This window comes from Protomyctophum parallelum (assembly GCF_964188405.1).
Source record: "Protomyctophum parallelum genome assembly, chromosome: 3".
NCBI lineage: Eukaryota > Metazoa > Chordata > Actinopteri > Myctophiformes > Myctophidae > Protomyctophum > Protomyctophum parallelum.
This window is the reverse complement of record NC_139698.1, coordinates 6,245,578-6,255,408: the sequence shown is the minus strand read 5'-3', so window position 1 is coordinate 6,255,408 and position 9,831 is coordinate 6,245,578.

Genomic DNA, 9,831 nt, shown 5'->3' with positions numbered 1-9,831 from the left:
TTGATGACTGAGGCTGTACTGTACAGGCTAGAGATTAATGAAACATGTAACCCTGTAAAGTAAAAACTATTTAGTCTATACTGATCTAACTGTGACACAAGCTTATGTGGATATGGGCTATATATCATTATATGAACAGTCTCCCCCAAATGCAAAGAGTTTAAACGTTAAAGCAAGGGGTGGTAATTTTGTTCAGATGTGCCAGGACTTGTCTGTTGTTGCCCCATCCCCCTTCTCAGATTGGGCCATCATACTCTATTGGGAGTATTTAGCATGGCTCTGTTTCTGTTTGGCAACACTTTACTCTCTGCAAGTTGTTGAGGGCTTCTCTTGGTTGGTGAATTTGTCACAGAAATTAAGAGAGCTGGATTTGAGAAATGGCTTTATTACAAACACTGAGGTCCTTGGTCAATGAGCGACTATCTGCAGCTGCTGAAGAGATATTTGGGACTGTTGGACAAATTGTAGCAGCGTATGATGACCAAGTTTGCAGTTTGAAGCAAGAAAATGCCCGCCAAAGCAAACTGCTGGATATGGTTTTAAAACCGTACGTCAAATTATACAGAGCAGGTTGGTAAAAATGACTTTAATTATTCATTTATTATTACTTTATCATTCATATTGTGAAACTTATTTATTTATTTAACCTTTATTTAACCATACAGAGCAGGTTGGTAAAAAATACTTTAAAACACACATCGTTCATATTGTGATTAGTTAGTAAAACATAGATGTGGTTTAAGTGTATTCAATAGTAAGATTCCATTGTGGTTTTAATATTCATGTTGGAGTCCTTTATTTGGATTACTTCTAGTTACCGGTAAATGACGATCCTAATTAGTTCATCCTTTGTGGTCTGGGCTCAACAACCCACAATAGTTTTCTCTGTTTATTTCACCAGACAAACAGTCTTTTAAAGTAGCCTCTCCGAATGTAATACCATGTTGTCTATGCCATTTGAAAGCATGTGAGGTTAACACACCTGTGCTGATAACCTCAATAATGGTTTTGCTAGATTTATGTGGGACAATGTTAACTAGTATACTTGTTCCACCCATACTTGACCACCATTCAGTTTAGGGGGAGCATTGTTTGTGTGTTCAAATTCCACCATTCCATGGTGTTAGGATTTCAAAGTTGAACATATATGGATCTTGATATTGTAAACTGGATTAGCATTGCTTTGTGAGTTTAGACTAGAAGCCTTTAAACCAGATGTGGATGTGGACATTGCATGGACAAATGTTTAAATTTGAACACATTCAGACATTGCATTACGCAGAAGCAGGGATTGAACCCAGGGCTCCCACTCGCCAGACCAAAGCGCAACCTATACTGTGGCATTAACTCACATAGCATTGCTATGTGAGTTTAGACTAGAAGCCTTTAAACCAGATGTGGCTGTGGACATTGCATGGACAAATGTTTAAATTTGAACAAATTCAGACATTGCATTACGCAGAAGCAGGGATTGAACCCAGGGCTCCCACTCGCCAGACCAAAGCGCAACATATACTGTGGCTGAGCCCGATTGGCAGGGCTGTTGCGGGCTGGGTCTTGGCTGGGGGCTACACATGGACAATGTATATTTCAGACATTGCATGGACAAATGTTTATTTCAAGCATTTAATGTGTTTTTTTCTCATTTTGTCCTTTATCTAGACATCATGCACCTCCCTTTGTGTAAAGAGGTTTACCCTGAACAGAATATGAACTCAAGTCTGGTCCAGGAGGAACCTCAGCCTACACAGATTAAAGAGGAACAAGAGGAGCTACTTCCTAGACATGACGAGGATATGAACTCCAGTCTGGTCCAGGAGGAACCACAGCCTACACAGATTAAAGAGGAACAAGAGGAGCTACTTCCTAGACATGACGAGGATATGAACTCCAGTCTGGTCAAGGAGGAAGCAGAGCCTCCACAGATTAAAGGGGAACAAGAGGATCGACTTATAAGACCAGAGGAGGGGTTGACATTACTACCAGTGAAACATAAATGTGATGGTGAAAGCAGAGAGACAGAGGTAGCCATCACCTCACCTGAACCTTCGAAAACACCGGCTGATGTAGAGGACTGTGGAACACCACAACCAACTAGTGTCGACCAGCATCTCTCTTCACACTGTTCTGAATCTGACACTGAAGACAGGGGTGCACAACATATGGAAGGGCAAATATTGCATTTGAGCAAGAAGAAGCATGGTCTGAAGATTCACACAATGGTTCATAAAATTCATACCGGTGAAAGACCCTTTACGTGTGCAGTCTGTGGCAAAGGCTATGTTACGGCACGTGTTCTAAAAACACACATGCTGACTCATACAGGTGAAAGGCCATTTACTTGTATAGTTTGTGGCAAATGCTGTAGTCAAAAGTGTAATCTAAAAAAACACATGATGACTCATACAGGGGAATGGCCCTTTACTTGTACAGTTTGTGGTAAAGGCTGTAGTCAACAGCATGGTCTAAAAACCCACATGATGACTCATACAGGTGAAAAGCCATTTACTTGTAAAGTTTGTGGCAAAGGCTTTAGGCAACAGAATGATCTAAAATTACACATGATGACTCATACAGGTGAAAAGCCATTTACTTGTACAGTTTGTGGCAAAGGCTTTGTCAACACGAGTAATTTTAAAACACACATGAGGGTTCACCACTAACCTTTTACAGTTGTGGTGATAGCCAGTCAAATGATTAGTCTAAAATCACATAAGAGGAGTCAAATGTGTATTTGTACAGACTGAAATAGAAATGTGTGACCATTATTTCCAGTCCAGGATGGGAATGGAAAGTATATATGAATAGATGACAGCACAGAGCTGTTACTGTTGGACTGTTATGATGCATTAACTTAACTGTAATTAAATGTCCTCAGCAAAAGTAAAAACTCCTATGCTTGTGATGGGGGGGGGGGGTGATGAGGGGGAAATAATTTACTTACTATCTAATACAATTTCAACTTAGTAGGCTACCTTTACATACAGTGGTTGTTTCTTTTTTACGGTAGTACAATTGGCCATACGAAATATATGTCTGTATCTTATTGGCATGCAAAGCTCCCATTGTGTCCAACACCTCAGATGCCAAATCTTAAGGGTGCTAAATGAATGCTGAAGATTTAAATGAACTCATTAACACAAATACAATGCCAACAACAAGCCATTGTGTGTACCACTCCATATGATAATAGACTTATTGAATTGAGTTGAGCTCTAATATTTTCTTCTTTTTTTGGACTGTATATTGACTGTATATTGATAAACTGTACCTGTATAATTCCTTGTTTTCACTTCACCAGAGTAAAAATAAAAATACAAAATGATTTTATTACACATGTTTCTATTTTTTAAATAGCAAACTCTAAACAACATAGCAATTCATTGTAACTTAGACATCTGTTACGCATTTGAATCCCCCCACTATATCCCCACTATATGTTTTTTTCCCTTGTTACCTACTTTTATGAAGATTTCCTGTTTTTCGTTATAGAAGTGTATAGGCTATTTGTACGTCTCCACAGAAGATGATTCAGTAAGTAAGGAGAGAGAGGGTGAACGGGGAAGGTTCACTGTGTCAACGGATTGTTTTAACTTTAATAAATGTTTTGACAAAGAAAAGAGGCCGCGCAGCTCGTTTGACCGCTGACATCTGACTTTGTTGTAAAGGCTGCGTCACACAGAAAACTAATTCTGCTTTTAAAGTCAGCTGTAAATATAAAGCAATAATATAGTTACAATAGTTATAGATAAACAATAAATAAAAGAAGACTACCGTACATAATCCAGACAATCCACAATGAATTTAAACATCACCAAGTTGAGGCAATCAGAGTCTGTTTCCACTAATGTTCAGTTATTATGTGCACTGCACAGGCATGTTATTATAACTGCATTTTATTAATTATTATTAATATTATTATTATATTAATTAATTTCCTCTAATAATGGTCTTCATGTGATATTTTGCCAGACAATCAGTGGCCATTAACAAATTGTAAATTGTGTGATCTCTGCATTGTTGGATGTTTTGTCTAATCAATCATCAGCCATCATCATGTGACCTATTTGCATTTTAGCCACAACATGATTCTCTGCTCCAATTGGCTCCTTGATGGAGGGTGATATAAAAGTCCCACCCATTGGGGGCAAGGTATCACAACACCTGAAGACAGAGCACCAGAGGACACCTTACAGAGAACATCTTACAGTGTGTTATCCAGATAGAGAACATCTTAGTGTGTTATCCAGACCGAGAACATCTTACAGTATGTGGTGTGTTATCCAGACAGAGAACATTTCAAAGATTGTCATCAGGAACATCAGAGATAGAATGGATTCCTGCAAACCTACAGCCAGAGCATCATCACAGAGACTAAAGCGTATAGCACCATCAGTCCACGGAGACCAACCACCAGCTAAGCGTTGGGTGAGTTTAATTACACTGATTATGTCTCATCTTTTCCATTTATTTAACTCAGAACCAAATATACCCTTATGGGTCAATTTGGTTCCATACTTTAAGGACTCATGTTGAGATTCACATAATACTACATTTTGTAATGTAGTACATTACATGTGTTACATTTTAATCTAATGTCACACAACCTGTTATATTCATAATTCAGGTTGCTGAGGAAACATCTTCTGCCATGGACATAGTTTTGTGGGAGGATCTTCTCCAGGCTGAGAAGGCTAAGTTGGCGGTCATGCCGGAGCTGCAAGAGATGGAGAAAGTATTCTGGGCAGACCTAGATAAAATAGAGGAGATCTGCTGGAGCTGGTCCACAGCGGCAGAATTATCACTGTGGGAACGTGCAGATGATCCAGGTCTGCTGATCAGACTGAACGGATCACCAACCAAGCATGTAGAGAAGGAGAGGTTGGCTGAATTCAATGAGCCTCTGGTGACACCTCTCACCCAGAATGATGCTGTCCTGCCAGAATGCTGCCTCGGCCCCCACATCTCTTCCCCTGGACCAGAGACACTTGTAAGTGTTGCCCCAGATTTAGCAGATGATCCCATGCTGAACGGATCACAAGCTAAACATGCAGAGAAGCAGAGTCTGGGTGACTCCAATGAGCCTTTGGAAGGGCAAATATTTAATTTGAGCAAGAACCTGACACTGCCTTCTCTTCTTTGACGGTGGCTCTGTGCAGGGTGTGTGGGCAGCGCCATGTTTCTCTGTGAGGGGTGTGTGGGAAGCGCCAGGTGACTGTGCTCTCTTTGCTGCCCGTGGGGCAGTGTGTGTCTGGCGGGCAGGATTGCGTGGGAGGGCGCAGGGTGCCCCTTCCATATGGTCCTCGCGCAGCTGACATGCCAGGAGCTTTATGAAGTCTCGCCTGGTGGTCTGGTTGCCGGTGCACTGTTTGTACAACACTTCGGCGTTGATGGCAGCCAGGTGCAGCATGTAGTGAAAGACGGCAAAGGGCCAGCGGAAGGGCCAGCGGAAGGGCCAGACTTTCTCTCTGGAGTAATACTTGCGTACTATCCGATCCAAATTGTCCACTCCACACTTGGTCTTGTTGTAATTTGTCACAGACTGTGGCCTTGACTTTGCGTCTGTGCCAATGGAGACAGTGGAGTGCATGGTGCTCAAAATGCAAACATTTCCATCGTATCTGCTTTGGTAGATGGTAAGAGTAGAGTTATTGCTCGTCATCACCATATTGCTGCCTCGCTTTGCCTCTTGGTTGCGTGCGCTTGGAGGCAACTCGCGTCTCTGTCTGTTCATGGTCCCGACTATAGTCGTTCCCTTCGCTAGAAGATCTTCTGCGACCTTCGTCGAGGTGAAAGAGTTGCCCATCTTGACGTTCCTCCCTTTGTAATTGAATGGCTTGACCAGTTCCATAACGGTGCGTTCAGACACTCTCACGTCAAAGCTGCACATGGAGAGAGCGAGAGAGAAATGTGTTATTAGATTATATTATTACATTAGATTAGATAGATGATATTAAAACATAAGAAACAATTCATCATTAAATTACCTGCTGTCCGGGCTGTTCCCACGGTCAGGAAATCCACTCAATAGGTAATTGGTGTCCACGTCAGCAGCCATGAAGAACTTGATGCCAAACTTGTCGGTTTCACTGGCCATGTACTGTGTAACACCACATTGGGTCTGCGTGGGTAACAGTTGTTCTCCCACGCTGATGTTGGCTCCAGGTATGAAGCACTTTTGACAGTTCTCTGTGAAACTGTTCCACACATCGGCCATTGCTGCAAATTTGTCTTCGCTTTTGCGGACAGCTCTAGTTTCCTTGTCGTCGAAACGCAGGCAGCGCACAATCGACCTAAAGCGATCCCATGACATAGTTCCGCTCGCGAAGCCTGAGTCGTGGAACGTTGACCAAAGGTCAGCATATTGAAGGTCAGGGTTTACAACGGAACGATAGAATAAAATAGCAATGAATGCCTTCAGCTCGCTCACAGACAAATCCCAGTCCTCGTGCTCCTCACTGCAGGCCATCTTGACCGTACAGTCTCTGATACGCTGCAACATGTCCATGTCCAACAGACACAGAAAACTGCTCTGGTGATCACGAACCCTCGCCTTAGCGTGATGTGTAGGACCTGGCTTGACCGTGAAGAGATGATGCTGGCCCGGTGGCCTGTCGACAGGGGTGCTTCCTGGAGTGACGTGTGACCACACGGTCCCGTCCTTAGCGATTTCTCGTGTCCCAGTGGTCATCGTCTGGCTGGCCGGCTGTGGGAGCTCAGGCGCTTTGCGGTCAGACGGGTCGTCAGTGTCGGATTCTGAATCGGAGGAATGTTCGGGATAGTACTCTGGTTCTTCTCGCCTCTCCTCGTCTCCGTCGTCGCTGTCCACGTCTGTCTTGGAGCATGAACAGCACCTCCTTTCGGGAGAACTTCTTGGCTCGTAGTCGTGGTGTCATGATGCCCGGAGAAGTTCACTGCATGTGTTCTGACCACGTTTCAAACTGCATGGAGCCTTTATACTGCACTCTAGCTGCCTTGTGGTGATGTCACTCACCGGCCATCATGCATATTCATCTGAGCCATCAGGAAGCAATCGAGACTCACATTCCTTAGATTCCTTATTCATCAGATGAATGAATGGTCCACAACACATGTAAATGACCCTCTGCTGTAGGCAGTGGTGTAAAGTAACTTAAGTACTCAGTACAGTTTTGAGGTATTTGTACCTTACTTTAGTATTACCAACTTCCAGTTTCTACTACAGCTCGGATGAAACATATAGGCTATTGTACTTTTACTCAACTACAATGATTTGAAAAACTTTTGTTACTTTATATATTTTGATTATTATTACAAAACATACATCAATCACTTCAGCCCTATACGTTACAAGATCACAATGCACCGTGAGCTTGTAGATCTGCTATTTTCAATATATGAAATCAGGTTAGCTATTATTTATAAGTATAATAAATACATCCATATACAATATAACATAAATCTACATATTTACAATGGAATATTGAAAAAACATTATTCTTAAGTCTTCTTGCGTTGAGTAGCCACTCTGCACTAATACTTTCTTATTTTTTCTTGGGAACTGTAACTTGTTATTATTTATTGTTTTCACTTTCTTGTTTTCACAAAATAATAATAACCTGACATACAGGTGTTGCTATTATACGCTATAGTATTATATTACATATATTGCCGTGCAACAAAATACACATACTGGAAAAAATAGATGCTGAACACATCATGCAAAATCATGCAGGTTGTTATAGCTATTGTCAGATAAGGCTATGTAGCACATCTCACCAATATATGGAGATATTTCTTTTAAAATTGGGCAATGCAAACAGTAGCTTTAATCCAAAAGGTATTGATGGACAGTGTGCAGCTATAGCTGAAGTTTATAGTTGAGCATTACATTATCCCTACACTAACTTGATTATATGTTCAAGTGGACTTTGATGACTGAGGCTGTACTGTACAGGCTAGAGATTCATGAAACATGTAACCCTGTAAAGTAAACACTATTTAGTCTATACTGATCTAACTGTGACACAAGCTTATGTGGATATGGGCTATATATCATATCATTATATGAACAGTCTCCCCCAAATGCAAATACCAATACTCATGGTTGAGTTTAAACGTTAAAGCAATCAAATGTCAAGTAAAAATGCGTATTTTGTACTTGTATGAGGACCTGACACCAACAAAACACATTAAGTGTCACACAGAGAAGAAATACTTCAGTTGTAAATACTGTGGCAAAATGTTTAATCGTAAGCATAGTCTGAAAATTCACACAATGATTCATACCGGTGAAAGACCCTTTACGTGTGCAGTTTGTGGCAAAGGCTGTAGTCAAAGGGGTGACCTAAAAACACACATGCTGACTCATACAGGTGAAAGGCGATTTGTTTGTACAGTTTGTGGCAAAGGCTGTAGTCAACAGCATAATCTAAAAACACACATGATGACTCATACCGGTCAAATGCCATTTACTTGTGCAGTTTGTGGAAAAGGCTGTGTTTCTGCATGTCATCTAAAAATACACATGATGACTCATACGGATGAAAAGCCCTTTGTTTGTGCAGTTTGTGGTAAAGGCTGTAGTCAAAAGGGTGACCTAAAAACACACATGCTGACTCACACAGGTGAAAGGCCATTTGCTTGTATAGTTTGTGGCAAGGGCTGTAGTCAAAAGAGTAATCTAAAAAGACACATGATGACTCATACAGGTGAAATGCCCTTTACTTGTGCAGTTTGTGGCAAAGGCTGTGTTAATGCAAGTGTTCTAAAAATACACATGATGACTCATACAGGGGAAAGCCATTTACTTGTACAGTTTGTGGCCAAGGATGTATCCAAGCAAGTGATCTGAGAAAACATATGATGACTCATACAGGTGAAATGCCATTTACTTGTACCGTTTGTGGCAAAGGCTATAGGCAACAGTGTGCTTAAACTTTTTAGTTGTGCTAAAAATGGAGGTGAAAAACGCTTGCCTGTCATGTCTCTAGTATGTTTACCCCTCGTATGGATATCTATGGACCTGAGTCTGCCAATAAAGTTAGAATTCAAATTGAATATCTTACAGACTGTCACTTCTGGTGCATGTTCTGTTCAGTTAGTACGTTTTTTGTGACTGCCAAGAATTTGATCACCTTATTATTGGAGATGCGGGCAAAAAGTTTAATATAATATAGGGGAAGAAGAGAAACCTGTTGTGGCTAAAATGCAAATAGGTCACATGATGATGGCTGATGACTGGTTAGACAACACATCCAACAATGCAGTGGTCAAACGTGCTAATGGAAACTGATTGTCTGGCATTGAATAGAATAGTTCATCTGGTTTCAGCTAAACTTCATCACATGAAGACCATTGTTAGCAGAAAGTCTTAAATTGACCTGGAAGTAAATTGTCAAATAAAACTAAAACGAATATGCATTGACTTTAGATAGTAGGCTATTGTGAATATGTGTAGTGAATTTTGGCAGTACATTTTCAGTTAGTTTGTATCTTGTAGTAAAGATCCAAGTTTGATATCATAGCATAGCCTATAAGAAATACACCTCCAAATGCCACTCTTAACATCAAGGCAAATCTCATGCGAGTGCACACCGTATATTGGTCTTAACAAACCCAGTACAATCAAGGTTTGTGCAATAACAGCTGCAGTTACGGGTGTACTGTGCAGTCATGTACAAATAGGGATTTGTGCAATAACATGAAGTATGGTTATGTGTGTGTTTTGTTGTATTAGCTTTTATGAACCTTGAACACCCAACCAGAGAATGCTTGGTCAAGGTTAATATAGTTGGAATATGGAAGTCCATTTTGTCTGACCAGGCAAATGTTAACAAGGCACCCCATATT